General features: G+C 52.1%; 1 pseudogene; it reads right to left on the bottom strand.

The window, feature by feature from the left end:
• Positions 1–9282: 9282 nt before the first annotated feature.
• Positions 9283–10592, bottom strand: LOC148163841 (transcription initiation factor TFIID subunit 4 pseudogene; annotated as a pseudogene).
• Between the last annotated feature and the right edge of the window lie 6865 nt (positions 10593–17457).

Genomic DNA, 17457 nt, shown 5'->3' on the forward strand with positions numbered 1-17457 from the left:
TCTGCTCCTGGGTGTGCTGAGTGAGGTGCTCATGAGCCGACACACAATGTGTCCATTTGTCCCTTGCAACGTGGAATGGTCATAATGATGCCAGCTCACCAGGTTGCTCAAATGCTGGGAGCAAATCAGGCAAAGGGAAGAAGCTTTGACCCTACAGCAGCGTTTCTCAAACGTAACTGGGGAAGCGTGTTAAAAATTCATATTCCTGGCGCCACCCAAGGAAGGAACATGTTTGAGGCCGGGTCTTGAGCAAGCCTCCCTCAGATTCAGACGCACACGCAGAGTTTGTGTCTCCAGTGGTCGGGGTGCATGGCCACGCAGGGCTATCCTACTGGGCCTAGGCCCCAGGCACTCCGTGCCCCCTCCTCCCCGAAGCTGCCAGCCACCTACACTCAGGGCCTGAAGACCCTCATCCTCCAGGGGCTCACGGGCCTGGATGCTTTTGGCTTTCAGGTGTTTTTCTGGCAAATTCATGCAGGGCAACCACCAGGTAACAAATACACAAAACCTGGGTGCTCCTTGGAGCTCATGCCCACTGTGAGAGCTCAGAGAGCCCTTCCTCAGGACTCTGCCCCGAGGTCCCTGCCCAGGGAGCTGTCCTGACTCCCCCAAGCCAGGCCCTGGGAGCCCAGCTCCCCATGCCTCCCTCTAGCATTTTCCACACCATAGTTAGCATCTTTCTACGTGCCTGTGGCTCTCAAAGACCATGACGTCCGTGAGGGCCCTGAGTCGTCTACACCCCAGGGCCTGGCACAGGCCTTGGCCCACAGTGCTCTCGGATGAATGAATGAGGGCCCGGCCAGCTGGCTCCAGAGGATTCTATTCCTCTGCAAGTCCTCAGGTCCCTGCCCGAGACTTCTGTCTTCCTGGGGTGGGACCCCCACCACATACCTGCTGGTGGGGTTGCTGATAACATACAGGATGCCCAGCTAAATAAGAACTCCAGGAAATAAATCACTTTTTAGTAGAAGTATGGCCCAGACATTGTGAGGCATTTTTGCGCGCTAATTCTGTCAGCTCTGTGTGTAGGGAGCAAGGATGAGCCAGAAGCACACTCCCATTGGCCAGAAGCCAACAGTCTCACTGCAGAGATGGGGGATGTGACAGTCACGGCGACCGCAGGGCGAGAGGAGGGGGACACATCTGGGCTAGTCAGAGGAGGGTCGGTTCCACCAGAAAGGACCACGGGAGGCCTCCTGCCACATGATGTGCAGCCCAGAGTATAACAAAGTTGTTGACTCACCCATAGCCTGAGACAGAATGTTCTGGGAGGATTCCTTGTTTGTAAAGGATTTGAAACCCTCCCTTCTCTGGTCCAAACTGGGTGCCGTGGGTTCTGCAGGGACAGCTCTGCTCTGGGGAGTGTACTTCGGGCCCCTGCAGTCTGCTGTCCCAGCAGCAGGGGTGGGGTGTGGGGGGTCTAAACCATGTGGGGAGGGGAGGCCGGCAGGGCTTCAAGTGGGACAGGGCCCTGAGCGACCCCTATCCTTAAAGAGATTCTGTAGCAAACGGGCTGGAGGAGTGCACTCAGCTCGGGGGTCACATCACCCCAGGTGAGACGTAGGAGGTCATTGATGGGACACCCCCCTGCTGGGGGAGTGGAAACTGCCCACAGCTGGGGACAGGGTCTGAGGACAGTGGAGACTGCTGGAGGGGGCATGGGAGGAAGCGAGGGTGCACAGACCCCCTCAACCATGCCCGCCTTTATGGAGGTCTCCGCAGCCTACGGCGCACTTCCCGTCCCTCAAGCCTAACATCAGAAAACTCTCAGCGCTGGGCCGCCAGCCATGTTTTCCAGACCAACCCGGGCACCCGTCCACAGGCTGGCACAGAGCGTGGGCAAAGCCAGGAGGCTGGGGTCAGGACCCGCTGCCTTCAGCCGGGCCCCCGGGTCTGAGGTCAATGCGCCACCACGGCGGGGCCAGGACAGGCACTGTATCTCCCGGAGAGGGCAGGAGCCTGGGCTCCCCATGACCCGGAGCCTGCCCCATGTCTCTGTGCCTCCATTTCCCTGAGCTGTAAAAACAGAACACTTGCACCTACCCAGGGTACCTATGCGAGTATCACGAGTTCTTAGCAGAAAGGAGAGGACAGAGCCGGTGTGTTACCTCATGGTCATGACCGGGCCTCTGTGGGCCAACGAAGAATGGGTCCGTTTGCTTTAAAACGGGGCTGGCGGGGGGGGGGGGGCAGAAAGAACAGCCCGTGACTGAGGCACCCTCCCCTCCATGGGTCATAGGCTTTAGCATGAAGTTGACCTGCTTTCTTACACAACCTTCCGATTTCCCTGTTCTCTTCCCCTGATGCTAAGAGCTCGGCGGGCGGAGGATGCGGCTCGGGGTTCATCTCTTGCTGTGTAATAAATCACTCCGAAAGTCCGGTTTCAAAGGGTCAGGAATCCCGGGGAGGCTGAGCCGGGGCGGGGGGGGAGGCGCGGTTTCTGGCCCAGGGCCCCTCCTGAGTTACAGTGAAGTCACGGGCAGGGGGCTGTTGTCTTAGGAAAAAGTGGCTGCGCAGACTGAACGAGGAGCGGATGGGTGCGTGAGGAGGGTGTCCCTGCACCACTGGACACAGGGGGAGAATCTACGGCTTGGGAACTCAGGGTCCATCAGGGGGTCGGTAGTAAGTCGAGCCTGGGCTGCTCTGACCCCAAAGTCCCTGCTCAGCAGGAATTCTCAGACGCCGCCTCGAACGGGAAACGGGAGCAGATGATGGCAAGCCGCTGCCCCCTTCAAGGGACATTTGACCGAGGAGCACGCAAAGCAGAGGCGGGAAGGCTCCCTGCTCGGCCAAATCCTCCCGCAGCCCCCTGCGAATCCGCGGGGCACAGCCGGGACAGCGCCGAGGGGACGTGGCAAAGGCGCCGCGGATCTGCAGCCACACGAAGCCGGGTCGGCGCTAACACGGCGGGAGAGAGGCCTGGGTGTCAGACAGCGGCGGGCGGCTCTCAGTACCTCTCCAGCCGAGAGCAGAGGCCACTCCCCGGCCTGGAGGAGAGAAGGCACGCCCGCCCTGGGGCTGGGGCAGTTACTTGTCAGGGTCTCCTTTCTTCCTCCCAAGAATTCTTTAAGGAGTGATGATTGACAAAAGAGGTTCAGAGGTGAAGGGACTAGCCTAAGGTCACCCAGCGGGGAGGTGGCACAGAGCCGGGCCGTGGGAGGAGCCTGGCTGAGCGGGGGCCCTTCCCATGACCGCCGCCTCCCCAGACTCCAGGAAGAAGGTCTCTGGAAGGGGCTGGTCTTTGTCCCTCCCAGTATCCCCTGCTCTGTGGAGGTGGGACACCCTCTTCTTGGGATTCCTGCCCTAACCCCCCCACCCCCCGTCAGGCGTACCTGAGCCAGGTTGGCCCTCAGGAATCAGAGGCAACAACGGGAAGGCAATAACTATGGAAAACGGAAAACAGATAGCAATGGTCAAGTTTGCAACACCCAAGTCAATTCCGGCCCGATGGATGCCGTATGTGGCTGGGGACAGTAACAGTGACCATCCCCCAGACGGAGCACCTGCCAGCCCCATGTCCGGGGCTGAGCACGTGAGGTCCAACTTCCACATCTTCCCTTTCCAGGCAGGTGCAAGAGACACACGCCTACAGACCCCAGTGACCAGGGCCATTTCTGGCCTCTGTCTGTCCCTCTCTGCACTGCCAGCCTCCCTGAGCCTTAGCAGGAGGCTCCTGGAGACCTTGGTCCTGACCCCGCCAAAGCCAGGTTGAACCTCCCAGCTCCCTTTGGGCTGCTTGCCGGGTCCATCTCAAGTCCCAAAAACATGCCCATCTGCAGTCCCAGGTAGGACGTGGTGACAGACAGGGACAGAGCTCCCATTCGCCTGCGACCCCACTCCATATAAAGGAGGCAGCCTTCCCTACTCCGATCCACAGGCAAGTGACACCTTATAAAAATATTGACCCCAACACCTGTACAAGAATTATACTCCCAAGGGGCGCCTGGGTGGCTCAGTCAGTTAAGTGGTTGACCCTTGGTTTTGGCTCAGGTCAGATCTCGAGGTTGTGGGATCAAGCCCAACATTGGGTTCCATGCTCAGCGTGGAGTCTGCTTCAGATTCTTTCTCTCCCTCTCCCTCTGCCCCTCCTGCTCACTTTCCCTCTCTCGAAAATAAATAAATGAAATCTTAAAAAAAAAAGAATTATTCTCCCACAATTGGCATTTTTCTCTCATATGTTCAAGGACAGAAATCCTTCTATTGATTGATTGATTGATTGATTGATTGATTGAGGCTGGAAGGTATAGAGAGCCTGGATTTGGCATTGGGTTGGTTCTGCCCAAGCTCCACCAGCTCCACCGTTGAACAGCTAAGGGTCCTCAGGCAAGTCGTGAGCTCCCCTTTCAGGAGGCTGGCACAGACCAAAGCTTGGTGACAACGCTTCAGATGGAAAAGGGACAGAGATCTTTTCAACGGAAGGAGGTACCAGAGCTATACAAAGAGGTGGTCAGTCTGGAGCAGCGGACATGGATGATCTAGTCGATGTTCTGCCTGCAGACGAGGCAGCACCCTCCCGGCCCCACCCAGAGGGCCGCCCAGTGGCCCTGAATGAAGGAATGACGATCTCAGGTCTCGGGGAGAAGCAGAGGGTTCTCAGGACTGGGAGGCCATGGGGGCAAGAAAGAGAAGGGGAGAGAGAGAAGATCCCAGTGGGGAAGGGCTCCCCTGCCATCGGTGGGCTGGAGTAAAAGGGAGAGCTAGAGGGGGGGTGGAAACAGAGGAGGAGGACCCGGCAAACAGACCCCAGGACTGGCGGAGCAGGAAGATAGAAGGAGCCTGGGCCCCCGACCAGGTGCAGCGACCGCATCACCCCACCACACACCCTGAACTTGCGTGAGTGAGAAGTCAACTGTAGACTGGTTTGGGCCACCATTTCTTTAGGATTCTGTGTAATTTTTTTTAAAGATTTTATTTATTTATTTGACAGAGAGAGAGCACAAGCAGGGGGAAGGACGGAAGCAGAGGGAGAAGCAGGCCTCCCGCGGAGCAGGGAGCCCGAGGCGGGGCTCGATCCCAGGACCCTGGGATCATGACCTGAGCCGAAGGCAGGCGCTTAGCGACTGAGCCACCCAAGCGCCCCTGGGATTCTGTGTAATTTAAAAATATGTATTCAATTCTGAAAATATTTGGGACCTAAAAGGGCATTAAGTCACCATTTTAGGGAGGGTGGAACCAGAACTCCCCTTAGTCACCTCAGGGTGTCCTGGCCAGCACATACTTCAGAAGGACCCTAAGACACAGCCTGTCCTACGGACGCTTGCACTCCATGTTATGTCACTGACCCTTTATGTGGCCGTCGGGAAAATGTCGCTATCTGCACTTGTAGAGACGAGGAGCTCAAGCCCGAGGGATTTCCAGTTGCCTGAGGCCACAGAGCTGGCGAGGTTCACGGCATGCCCAGCCACACCCTTACCGGTAATCCGGTGGTTTCCAAACTGTGCTCTGTGGCACCCTACAGTCTGTCAGACGTGGTCATGGATGGCGGGTCGTGACCATGAGGGATCAAGGGTAAGGTTTTCTCAGGAGCCCAAGAAAGACCTGGGATTCGAGAGAGATGTCCCCACGGCTCTTAGTGCGAATGACGAGTGAAGGGCCCTGGGGTGAAGAAGAGGCCTCCCAGACGGATCGTGCCGGGGACCAGAGGCCCCTAACACCTGTGCCCCACTATGCTCGGGGTCCTCAGACTGACACCCCAAATTCAGAATGGGGGAGGCGCGCCTCAAAATGCAAATCAATCTACAGGCAAATAAAGAGTGTTGTATTTTTTTAATATATCTGAGTGTGTGTAAGAAGATTCGCATCACATACACAAACATGTCAAAGAAAGTGACTTGAAAAAGAAATCACAACAAAATGTTACCTGGGGGGTGACATTTGGGGGACAATTTTCCAGGGCCCTTCTGTGTATTTTCTGGGTTTTCACATGTTCCTCAACGAATATTTCATAAATAAAAGATAAAAATGAAAAGGGAGAGTAGTTTTTTGTTTTGTTTTGTTTTAAGAAGCAAGTTAGGGACTGTTCCTGTAACTGGATTATTCCACTTGATCTAATAAATTCATGTTACCAAAAATGCATAGTTGGACATTCCAGCCTAAAAACAGAACCCTGGGGGCGTCCCTGCCAACATTTCCCAAGCAAGGGGAGGAGTTCTTCACATGGATAAATAGGCATCAGTGCCCACGAAAATCCAGCACTTGCGGCAGGCGATGGCTTTAGAATCCGCTGAGGACACCTGGCTGCAGAGGCAGGTAATCCATGATGCTGTCTATCCCATGACCAAAGGAACCCATTTTTCTTCTGTGGTTTTAGGCCTTGGCCTGGAGCCTGTGAGGTGGCAGGGGGCCTGGTAAAGGCGTCCCAGAGCGCTGGGGACGGTTCCGGTGCTGGCCCCGAAGGCCATGCCCTCTGAAGACACGTCTTCCCTCCGGGTCTGAGTTTTCACATCTGCAGAGGGCAGACACACCACAAGAGCCACTATCGCTGTTTCTGCTCCCACACTTTGGGATTCTGAGTTTAGATAGCTGTGTACCTCCACACACCAGACCCTCTGGACCACAACTGCCCCGAGGGGCATGGGGCACCTCCTCTTGTCTGGCCCCGGGCACTGCTTTCACGGGGAGGTGCAGATGGAAATGATGGAGGGGGTCCCTCTGGGCAGAGCCCATGGGGTCTCCAAGGGGAATGGTCCCTCAGCTCTTCTCCCCTCCGGGGACCCCAGCCAAACAGACAGGCAGGCAGTGTTTGTCCAGCAACTGAAAAGACAGGCTGCTCAGAAACAGAGCCAGCCTGCCAACTTGCTCAAACAAAGTTCTTTCTCCCCAGAAATAATTCGGAGGTGGGGGGGGTGGGGTGGGATGTTTAACTCTTCCAAAGAAAGGGTTGATTAACCCAAGAGTAAACAGACAGTTGAGGCAATTCAGCTGCTGAGGCTGGTCTGAAGGGGTGTCCACTGGCCTCTCGATGGGAAGCAGCTCAACTGCCCTCCCTTCCCCACGACCTCTCCCCACCTCCCCTCCTCACCTTCCCCTCCCACCTCTGAAACTGACCTTTTCTATTCTGAACTCTGGGCCCCTAGTAGGCAGGGGCTGAAGGTCAGTAACCCTGTTGGCTGCCCCTCCCTCCTGTCGTTCCTGCAATAGCTCCATCCCCTCCCCCCGTGGAGTCGCAGCTCTGGCCTGGCAGGTGGTTTCAGAGAGCGGGTGGCGTATGGGAGGAGAGCCGCCTCTGCAACATCCCTTATGAGCCCGGCACCTTCATGGTTTCTCTCCCTTGAGCTTACTCAGTGTGTTGTACAGAGATGGGAATGGAGGCTCAGAGAGGGTCAGTCACTTGCTTGTCACCACACAGCAGGACAAGTAGCCCAAAGGAAATCCCAGTCCAGGTCTCTGCGGCTCTGAAGCCCACACTGCTTTCTCCCTACCAGAAGTCTGGAGCCAGGCTAAGGGGACTCCTCTCCCTGCTCCCCCACCCGCCTGATGACTGTGGGCGAGCCCCTTACCACTCCATGCCAGGTTCCTCCACTGGGGAAAATGGCAACAACTGCAGTACTTATCTCAAGTGTACTGTAATCATGCACGTTGGGTGCCCACGAGCGTGCCTGCCCAAGAAAGTCACGAAACTAACAGAAGCAGAGACTGGAACACAGGCCACATGGGGGTGGCAGTGGGAGGCAAGGGGGCACCATCTGGCCCGCCAACACTGAAAGGGCTTTGTTTTTCAGAGTTGAGGACAGAGGGAATGTCGACCCTCTTGGCTCTGGGGCTCCTGGTGGCTGGGCTCTGCCCCACTGTCCACTGCATCCCGGGGGGCGTGCTTGACCCGCAGAATGTCACCCAGGAGGACCTACACAATGAGACACCTGTGGACAACTCGGATTAGCCTCCAGCAACACCGACTTCACCCTCAGCCTCTATAAGCAGTTGGCTTCAAAGACGCCCAATAAGAATGTCATCTCCCCGCTGAGTGTCTCCAGCGCCTTGCCCTTCCTATCCCTGGCGGCCCAAAGCACCACCCTGACGGAGATCCTTGAAGGCCTCGAGTTCAACCTCACAGAGACCCCTGACACCGAAATCTACCGGGGTGTCCAGCACCTCCTGCAAACCCTCTGCCAACCCAGCAACGAGCTGCAGCTGAGCGTGGGCAGTGCCATGTTCATCAGCGAGCAGCTGAGGAAGATGCCAGGGTCCTATACACCTCTGAGGCCTTCTCCACCAGCTTCCAGGACTCCGCTGCCGCCCAAAAGCTCATCAATGACTATGTGAAGATTCGGACCCAGGGGAAAACTAGATTTGGTCAAGGACCTTGACCTGAACACAGCCATGGTCCCGGTGAATTACATCTTCCTTAAAGGTGAGTAACTGGTTTGGGGTTTGGAAGGAGTATAATTTGTTCAAATAATCATTCTGCTCCTTTTGCTCTCTCTTCATGTTGTGGGACCCCATAATGAGAATGTTATTATGTTTTTTTTTTTTTTGATGATGATTCTCAACTTTGATTTTTATTTCATCTAAGTTTCCACTTTTAGCTAAAAAACACAGTGCAAGTAAAATATATTTATGCTGAAAAGGTTTTCATTTCTTTTAACTTTACGGCTTTACAAACTACAGCAAAGAAAACGCGTCTGTACAGATGCCGACCGCACGTCCGGAAGGAGCCGCTGCGTGGCCTCTCCTGAGCAGAAAGGTGACCACGCTCCGGGCGAGCGCGCGATGAGCTCCGTGCTCCTCGGGGACTCTGGCGAGGGAGGAGACGGGGACATAAATAGTCTAAAAAATCAGTTTGCTTTGCCAACTGACTAATACAAAAATAAAATAAATGAAATGAGGTCATTGCTGTAGACACACACCTACGCAGTAAGTTGGGCTGAATAAACCAAAATGCACAAATAATGTAGAAACCGCTACGAGGTGACAGAGGGCAGCTAATTATTTGCTAAACGATTCCATCTTTTTTTATATATGGCTTGTTTGGCAAGAAGGCCACTCAATCAAAGATGAGTTAAGAGTTAATTGTCCGTTCAGAGTGCCCACGGGCCTCTGTGTTCTCTGTTACAGAAACGTGTTTTCTTCCATACTGAAGAGTTGACTTAGAAACAGGAATAAAAAACTGTTCCGTTGTAAAGAGGTGGCTGTTTTTTAAACAATATCCCATTTGCTTGTTACAAAAGGCGTAATCTGCAAATATATAAAAACGTCCCAGGCGTCTCCATCCGCGATGCCGCGCCCGCCCTGTGCTACTTAAGGAATGCTTTGTAGAGCAGCAGTGAATGGCTTGTCTCACGCTCATTCTCTAAACAAAATATGAGGTCCCTGAGGTTGACCCGCGTGATCCTTCGTCGTGTGAACTGTCTGGGGGTTCCAACACCGGAGCTGCCTGGGACCGCCGAGCCTGGGCCCGACCCCTGGGGGCAGCTGGAAGTTCTGGATGTTGGTCGGGTTCTGAGGCGGCTGCGGCAGGCGGGGGGCGAGGACCGTGGGCGTCAGCGTGACCCGGATCCCGCCGGTGGTGGCCGAGGGCGTCCTGGGCAGGCTCTGGGGCCCCGCGCTGGCCGAGCCCTTGGGCAGCCCGGTGGGGGTGCCAGGGGCCGGCGGCGACGGCGGCGGCGGCAGTCCAGCGGCGGCGGCGGCGGGCAGCGCCCCTTGCATAGTTGGCCCGAGGATCATGCCGGCCCCCGCGCCGGCCGGGCCAGGGCCTGCGGGGGCGCGGGCGCCGGCTGCACCGCCGTCTTGGGCGAGTCGGCCTTGGCCACCTGCGCGGGCGCGGCGGCGGCGGCGGCGGGCCCCGGCTGACTGTTGGCGGCGGGAGGCGGGGCGGGCGCGGGGGCCGGGGCGGGGCGAGGGCCGGGGCGGGCGCGAGGGCGGGCGCGGGCGCGGCGCTGCCCCCGTTCTGCGCGGCCGCCGGGGCTCCGGCCGGGGGGCCGGGCGGCCGGGCGAGGCTGGCGGCGGCAGGCGGCGGCGGCGGCGGCGGCAGGGGGCGCGGGGGGCGCGGCGGGCGCAGGGGGCGCGGGTGGCGAGGGGGCGCGGGGCGCGGGCGCGGAGGGGGCGCCGAGGAAGGGCGGCGTCTGGATGACAGTGGCGGCGGCGGCGGCAGGCGCGGGCGGCGGCGCGGGCGCGGGCCCGTTGTGGAGCAGGCTGACAGCAGGTGCGGCGGCGGCGCGGAGCGAGGTCCCCAGCGCGGCGCTCCCATTCAAAGTTTGCGCGGCGCCGGGGCCGCCGGGCGGGCCGTTGCGGGCGGTGGGCTGGGCGGCGGGCGCGGCCGTGGCCCCCGGCGCGCAGGCCCCGGGCCCGGGCCCGGCCCCCGCGCCCGCGCCGGCCTCGAGTGCGTTCAGCTTCGCGGCGGGCCCTGCGGGGGGCGGCTCCGGCGCCGCTGCGGGCGCGCCCTCGGCCGGCACGGCCGCTCCGGCTCCGACACGGTTCCCGAGCGCGCCGGCGGCCGCGGCCCGCGCCTCGGGCGCGCGGGGCGCGAGGTGGTGGTGGTGGGCCGCGCTGGCCGCCAGCTGCGACTCGAGCGAGCCCACCAGGTCGCTCACCACTTTCCCGTCCGCCTCGCTGTTGAAGAAGACCTCGCCCAGCGGATCCGAGCCCGCCGCCATCTTCCCTCCTCGGCCCGTTATTATGTTTTAATAAGTCACTGATTTCCCGAAGTCTACCTTCGTGGTCCATCACCTTTATTTCCTTCTTCTTTCTGCTTCATTCGTTTCCATAATTTTATCTTCTATACCACTGACTTGATCCACTGCTTTGTCCATCCTCGTTTTTATGGCCTCCACTTGGGAATGCATCTGCAGTATAAACAGGGCTTGGTGTGAGCAGCTGCCCCTCCACTAGGCGGCCCTATTTTGCTCCCAAAGGATTTCAGGAACAAGGGGTGGGAGGAATAAAGCAGCACCTTACTCTCTAGCCCTGGACCTGGAAGTTCATGCCCCAAACTCTTAAGGGAACCCTCACAAAAGAGCAATCACTCTTGTCTCCTCAATTTCCACAGAGCCTAATGGTCACCCTGCCTATGCCAGAGCGTTTTTGTCTCAGGCGGTGATTATTTCGAAACGCCCAATTTTATTGTATTTATTTTTTAAAGATTTATTTATTTATTTTTATGAGTGCGAGGAAGAGGGAGAGAGAGAGAACAAGTGGGGGGTGGAAAGAGGAAGAGTCAAACTCTCTGCTGAGCAGGGAGCCCAGTGTGGGGCAAGACCCCAGGACTCTGAGAACATGACCTGACCTGAAGGCAGCTGCTTAACCAACTGAGCCACCCAGGAACCCTCAAAACTCCAAATTCAATCAATCCCACAGAGTGGACACACACCGTTCCTCCCACAGAGGGTTTCACCACATTTTTGCCATTTTCTGGCCAGTCCCTGGAAAGGGGTCACAGGACCCTATAGCAGTTCACAGTTTATGGTGACACAGACCAGAAAGCCGGCCCAGAGACTCACTGTTCTTAGTTGGCTTCCCTGTACCTATCCCTGAAAGCAGTGCAGCACGTTGTCAGCACCAGTTTTTCTTGTAACCCAGGGATCCTCAGAATACACTGTCACTCTTGGCATGCTGCCCTGTTCACCACCTGAGTACCTTTAAACTCTTATGACCCCCATGGTAGCCAACTTCACAAATTCCAGATTTTGACCTCCACTATTTGGCAGTAGCCTCCATAAATGGTCAACCTTCCCACGCTGCATCCACAGCTATATCTCCCCCAAGTCAACCCTCTGTACCTCCTACCTTCCAAAGTTTGGTTGCTTCTCTACTTGTAGACTTGCAGGTTTTGTTCTCTCTGAGCTCTGATCGATTTCTCAGGTGTGCAGAATGATTTGATAACTACCCAGGTTTGTTCCAGGGTGGAGACAAGCTTAGGCTCCTAATCTGCCACCAGCTTACCTCCTCTCCAGAGATAGACTATTTTTAATTATGGATTTTTGATTTCTCATTTATTATATTTATGTATTCATTATATCACATCTTGTGCCTCTTTAATACCCATCACTCAGTTACCCTTATCCCCCAACACCCCCTCTCTTCTGTACCCCTCTGTTTGTTTCCTGGAGTCCAGAGTCTCTCCTGATTTGTCTCCTCTCTGGTTTCTTCCCATTCAGTTTTCCCTCCCCTCCTCTGGTCCTCCATGCAATTCCATATGTTGCATGCATGAGTGAAACAGTATGATAACCGTCTTTCTCTGATTGACTTATATCATTTAGCCTGAGAGCTTCCAGTTCCATCCATGTTCCATGGGGTAACCGGTGATGGATATTGAGGAGGGCATGTGATATGATGAGCACTGGGTGTTATAGGCAACTCATGAAACATTGAACACTACATCAAAAACTAATGACGTACTATATGCTGGCTAACTGAACATAATAAAAAACGAAAACAGCTAGCAGGACCAATTATCTTCATTCATTGCTTCTGAGGTTAAGATGCTAGAAGGAATGTTTTACATATTGTGTTGGCGGGGGGGACACATAGCTAGGTACCATAGGACATATTGATAGGACAATGGAAAAAGAAGACTGATGGTGGAGGACAGATTAATGAAATTAATGAAAGAAAGTGATGAGGAGAAAAAAAAACAGCACAAATTGTAGATGTTCATTTCCACCTAGAAGAAGACAATCAGGAAGATGTATGAAGGAGACAGCTGGTGTCCTTAAAGTTTTGCACAACAAAAAGAAAGCCTATTGTTTTTGAAGGACAAAAACAGATATTCTTTGGACTTATATTCAATCTGCTTCCTACTCTAATTATGTGATTGCTGACGAAATTGGGAAAGTCTCCTTGGTGATGTTTTCTTAGCAATCTTATTAGACACTGCTTTCTATTCATCCACCATCTTCACTGCTCTATAGTAACCTCTTCCAAGAGGATGTGAGTTACTGGAGGTCAGTACCCTGGCTTTATCTTTCTTTTCCTTGCCAGAGAATCATAATTCATTTGAATAAATAAGTAGAATATTGGTTATTTTTATTTATTTAATTTTTTAGCTTTTTTATTTTTTTAATTTTTTATTGTTATGTTAATCACCATACATTACATCATTTGTTCTTGATGTAGTGTTCCATGATTCATTGTTTGTGTATAACACCCAGTGCTCCATGCAGAACGTGCCCTCCTTAATACCCATCACCAGGCTAACGCATCCCCCCACCCCCTCCCCTCTAGAACCCTCAGTTTGTTTTTCAGAGTCCATCGTCTCTCATGGTTCGTCTCCCCCTCCGACTTACTCCCCTTCATTCTTCCCCTCCTGCTATCTTCTTCTTTTTCTTTTTTCTTAACATATCTTGCATTATTTGTTTCAGAAGTACAGATCTGTGATTCAACAGTCTTGCACAATTCACAGCTTTTTTAGCTTTTTTAAAAAATATATTTTATTATGTTATGTTAGTCACCATACAATACATCATTCGTTTCTGATGTAGTGTTCCATAATTCATTGTTTGCATATAACACCCAGTGCTCCATGACATACGTGCCCACTTTAATACCCATCACTGGGCTAACCCATCCCCCCACCACCCTCCCCTCTAGAACCCTCAGTTTGTTTCTCAGAGTCCACAGTCTCTCATGGTTCATCTCTCCCTCCGATTCCCCCCCTTCATTTTTCCCTTCCTTCCCCTAATGTCCTCCAAGCTATTCCTTATGTTCCACACATAAGTGAAACCATATGATAATTAACTTTCTCTGCTTGACCTATTTCACTTAGCCTAATCTCCTCCAGTTCCATCCATGTGGATGTAAAAGTTCAGTATTCATCCTTTCTGATGGCTGAGTAATATTTCATTGTATATATGGACCACATCTTCTTTATCCATTCATCTGTTGAAGGGCATCTCGGCTCTTTCCACAGTTTGGCTATTGCACACATTGCTGCTTTGAACATTAGGGTGCATATGGCCCTTCATTTCACTACATCTATGTCTTTGGGGTAAATACCCAAGAGTGCAATTGCTGGGTCCTAGGGTAGCTCTATTTTTAATTTTTTGAGGAACCTCCACACTTTTTTTCAAAGTGGCTGCACCAACTTGCATTCCCACCAACAGTGTAAGAGGGTTCCCCTTTCTGCATAAGCTTTCCAAAATTTGTTGTTTCTTGCCCTTTCAAATTTTGCCATTCTAACTGGTGTAAGGTGGTATCTCAATGTGGTTTTGATTTGAATTTCCCTGATGGATAATGATGATGAAACTTTTTCATGTGTCTGTTAGCCATTTGTATGTTAGATAAATATTCTTTTTTTGTATTAGCTAAATGGGGCCAACCCCATTTATATGAAAGTATACGTAGAGCATTAACATCCTAACAAGTTCGAGTGGATTCATGTTAAGTGTAACCAGTGGTGCATAGGGAATATGATCAATGGTGTTGTAATAGCATGGTGTGGTGTCAGGAGGTAGCTAGACTTGTGGTGAACCCAGCATAATGTATAAACTTATGGAATCACTATGTTGTACACCTAAACTAATGTAACAGTTTGTGTCAACTATACTTCAATAAATACTTAAGCAAAAAAGAACAATTGTAGATATTAATATGTTACCCTTCTATCAACTCTACACAATTAAATGAGTAATGCCAGGAAACTCTCACAAATGTGCAGACAGTGTCCTATAAGGGACAGGACTAAAGTCCAATCCTGAGGCTCTAGCACAGAAGTGCTGATCCACATGTCAGGTGCCCTGGAATAAATGAGGCTCCACTGGGAGGTGGTTTGGGGTGAAATCATGCAGTTGACATGCTAAAAACCACTGTGCTTTACACTTCAAAAATTTTAGGGTGCCACATAGCATGCAGTGTGCTTTTCTAAAATAAGATAATTAAAAACAGGCATTTTAAACAATTGACAGAAAATCTAAGATCGTATGATTGTATATATATATATATTTTTTTAATTTGCAGTCACCACTAATATTTTGCTGCAATTCAGGTAGAAACAGAAATTATGCCTCCAAATGTCATAAACACTGGGATCTTGGATGATGAAACTCTATTTTTTCCATTCACCAATTTTATTCCTAACTAGTAGTGGACATTGATTAACTAAAACAGTCATGGAGTTGGGGCACCTGGGTGGCTAAGTTGGTTAATCATCTGCCTCGGATCAGGTCATGTACCCAGGATCCTGGGATCAAGCCTCGAATTTGGCTCCATTCTCACTGGGGAGCCTGCTTTTCCATTTCCTCCCCATTCGTGCCCTCTCTTGCTATCTCTCTCCATATCTCTGTCTCTCACTATCAAATACATAAATCAAATATTTTAAAACATAAAATGAAATGTTCATCGGTCTCCCTGTGGTGACTTTGGATTGATCTTAAAACCACAGCTGTCCTTCCTAGCTCATCTGTGTCCACAACTCTTGGGCAACCTGTCCAGACACATGCCTCCCATGTCCTGCCTGTGTGTGATAGTCCTGATCTCCTGGAGCAGGCTGGTTCACACAGAATGCTGCTGCGCACTCAGGAAGCATGGCCAAGTGGCAGCTGGCATTCCCTTGCACCTCCCATTCCTCTGCAGGGAACAAGCCCAAGCTTGAGGAGGCCTGTGTACCATGTGCTCTTCCCTTCCTCTTCACCACCTGGCACCACCCAGGAATTCCAGGACCTGCTTCTGAAGAGAATTCTCAGACCAATAGCAATTTCATAATTGGGAACAACGGTGGGCACAAATTCAGATTTTAGCTGCATGGAAAGGGGACCTTTCCCTTCACTCTCAGAAGATGGAGCAGAGATTTATACCAGAGACATGGTCACTAGGTCAAGCCCTACCAGGAGAAGGAGTTGACCCTCACTTTACTGAGAGAGGCTACATTTCCCATACAACAGAACCTGTGACACTATAACCTGTGAAGGCAAAGACCTCAGGGGCTATAGGACACAAATAGAAGGAAACTTCTTGTAATACTTCAGGTGAGGGACCTCAAGTTGCACGCCCCTTGGGTCTCATCACCCTCAGCCTTTCAAGTGACCATGGGTTCTGCTCTTGCATCTCACAGCCCAGTTTTCAGGGCTCCTATTTGCAGGCCCAAGATGGACAGGACGTGACTGCCCTTGTCTGTCCTGAGCTCCGGCCCCAGGCTCACCCACACAGTGGTAATATCAAGATCATCACCTAAGTATCATCACCTCTAAAGCTCAAATCTAAACTTATAGGTCAGGTATAGTGAGACAGTGGGTTACTTCCATCCGGCGGTAAAAAGCTCTTCATCAATACACCTGTGATAGCGCAAAACATTTCTTTTCCCTCTAATTCCCGCCCCCCTTCATATTCCCCTTCCTTCTCCCTATGTCCTCCATGCTATTCCCTTATGTTCCACAAAGAAGGGAAACCATTTGATCATTGTCTTTCTCTGTTTGGCTTAGTTCACTTAGCGTAGTTTCCGCCAGTGCAATCCATGTTGACGTAAATGTTGGGTATTCATCCTTTCTGATGGCTGAGTAGCATTCCATTGTATATATGGACTGCATATTCATAATAAAAATATTAAAAAAAAACAAAACAGCATTTCTTTCAATAAAATACAATTGTAGGGTAAGCAAGTGATGGCAGGGACTCACCTTCCTGTTCAAAAATAATAAAGTGTAATTTAAGATGCTGTCACCAACCCTAAAGTATTTGTATACCCATCTTGACAAACCCCATTAGGTTTTAGAGCCTGAGAATATTTTTCTCAGGCTTCAGCTTCTGGCCTTTTTGTTCTGAGATCAACCCATCCTTTTTGTTGGAAGCTGGAACACCTTTGAAGGTGAGCACTTTCATCAGTCTGTTTCTTGTCAGTGGAACTTGTGAGTCCAGAAATCATTCATTTTCTTCTGTCTGCTATTAAAAAACATCCTCTGACAGAGACTGATAAGGAAGTCTTGTTGCAGGATTCCTGCTCACCTCTGAATATAGAAACTTATAGCTGAGTATTTACAGACCAGGAGCCTGCTGAGGGGTGAAAGATGGGCTACAGGTAGAAGGAGACATCCTCTGGAATGGAGGGTCTGTAGTGCTCATGATGGGAGGGTCTCTAATTGCATGTTGGATAAATGGGGAAGGGGGAAAAGGAGTCCCTGAAACTCTGCAGAGGTCTGTGACACCAACAAGTCACTGGGAGCATCAGGGGGCGCTCACAACCACCAGGGAAACTCAGGAACCATGGAGCTCATGGTCCAGGACAAGTGGTTGGTAGAAGAATGATCTCCTCGCAAGGGTTTTCAGCTCCATGCTCTGCAAACTTCTTCCTGACACAAACACGGTAAACAGTTTGGAAAAGCTGTTGAACCAGAAGTATCTTCCTTTCTTGGAATCAATCCTCATAATGTTAAGACCCAAATTTGTGAAGTGCCAGGTAAAGGGAAAAGTTTAACTTGTGTGATCATGGCAATAACTGTGAGATTAGAAATAGAAGGATCTCCATTTCATAGAGGAGGAAACTTCCCTACATAACAGCATCCATTCTGATCTCAGGTGTTCTGAGTTTCATTG

This window comes from Eumetopias jubatus, unplaced genomic scaffold, assembly GCF_037043125.1.
Source record: "Eumetopias jubatus isolate StellerSeaLion01/CBP00866 unplaced genomic scaffold, mEumJub1_p1.0 scaffold_7, whole genome shotgun sequence".
Taxonomy (NCBI): Eukaryota; Metazoa; Chordata; class Mammalia; order Carnivora; family Otariidae; genus Eumetopias; species Eumetopias jubatus.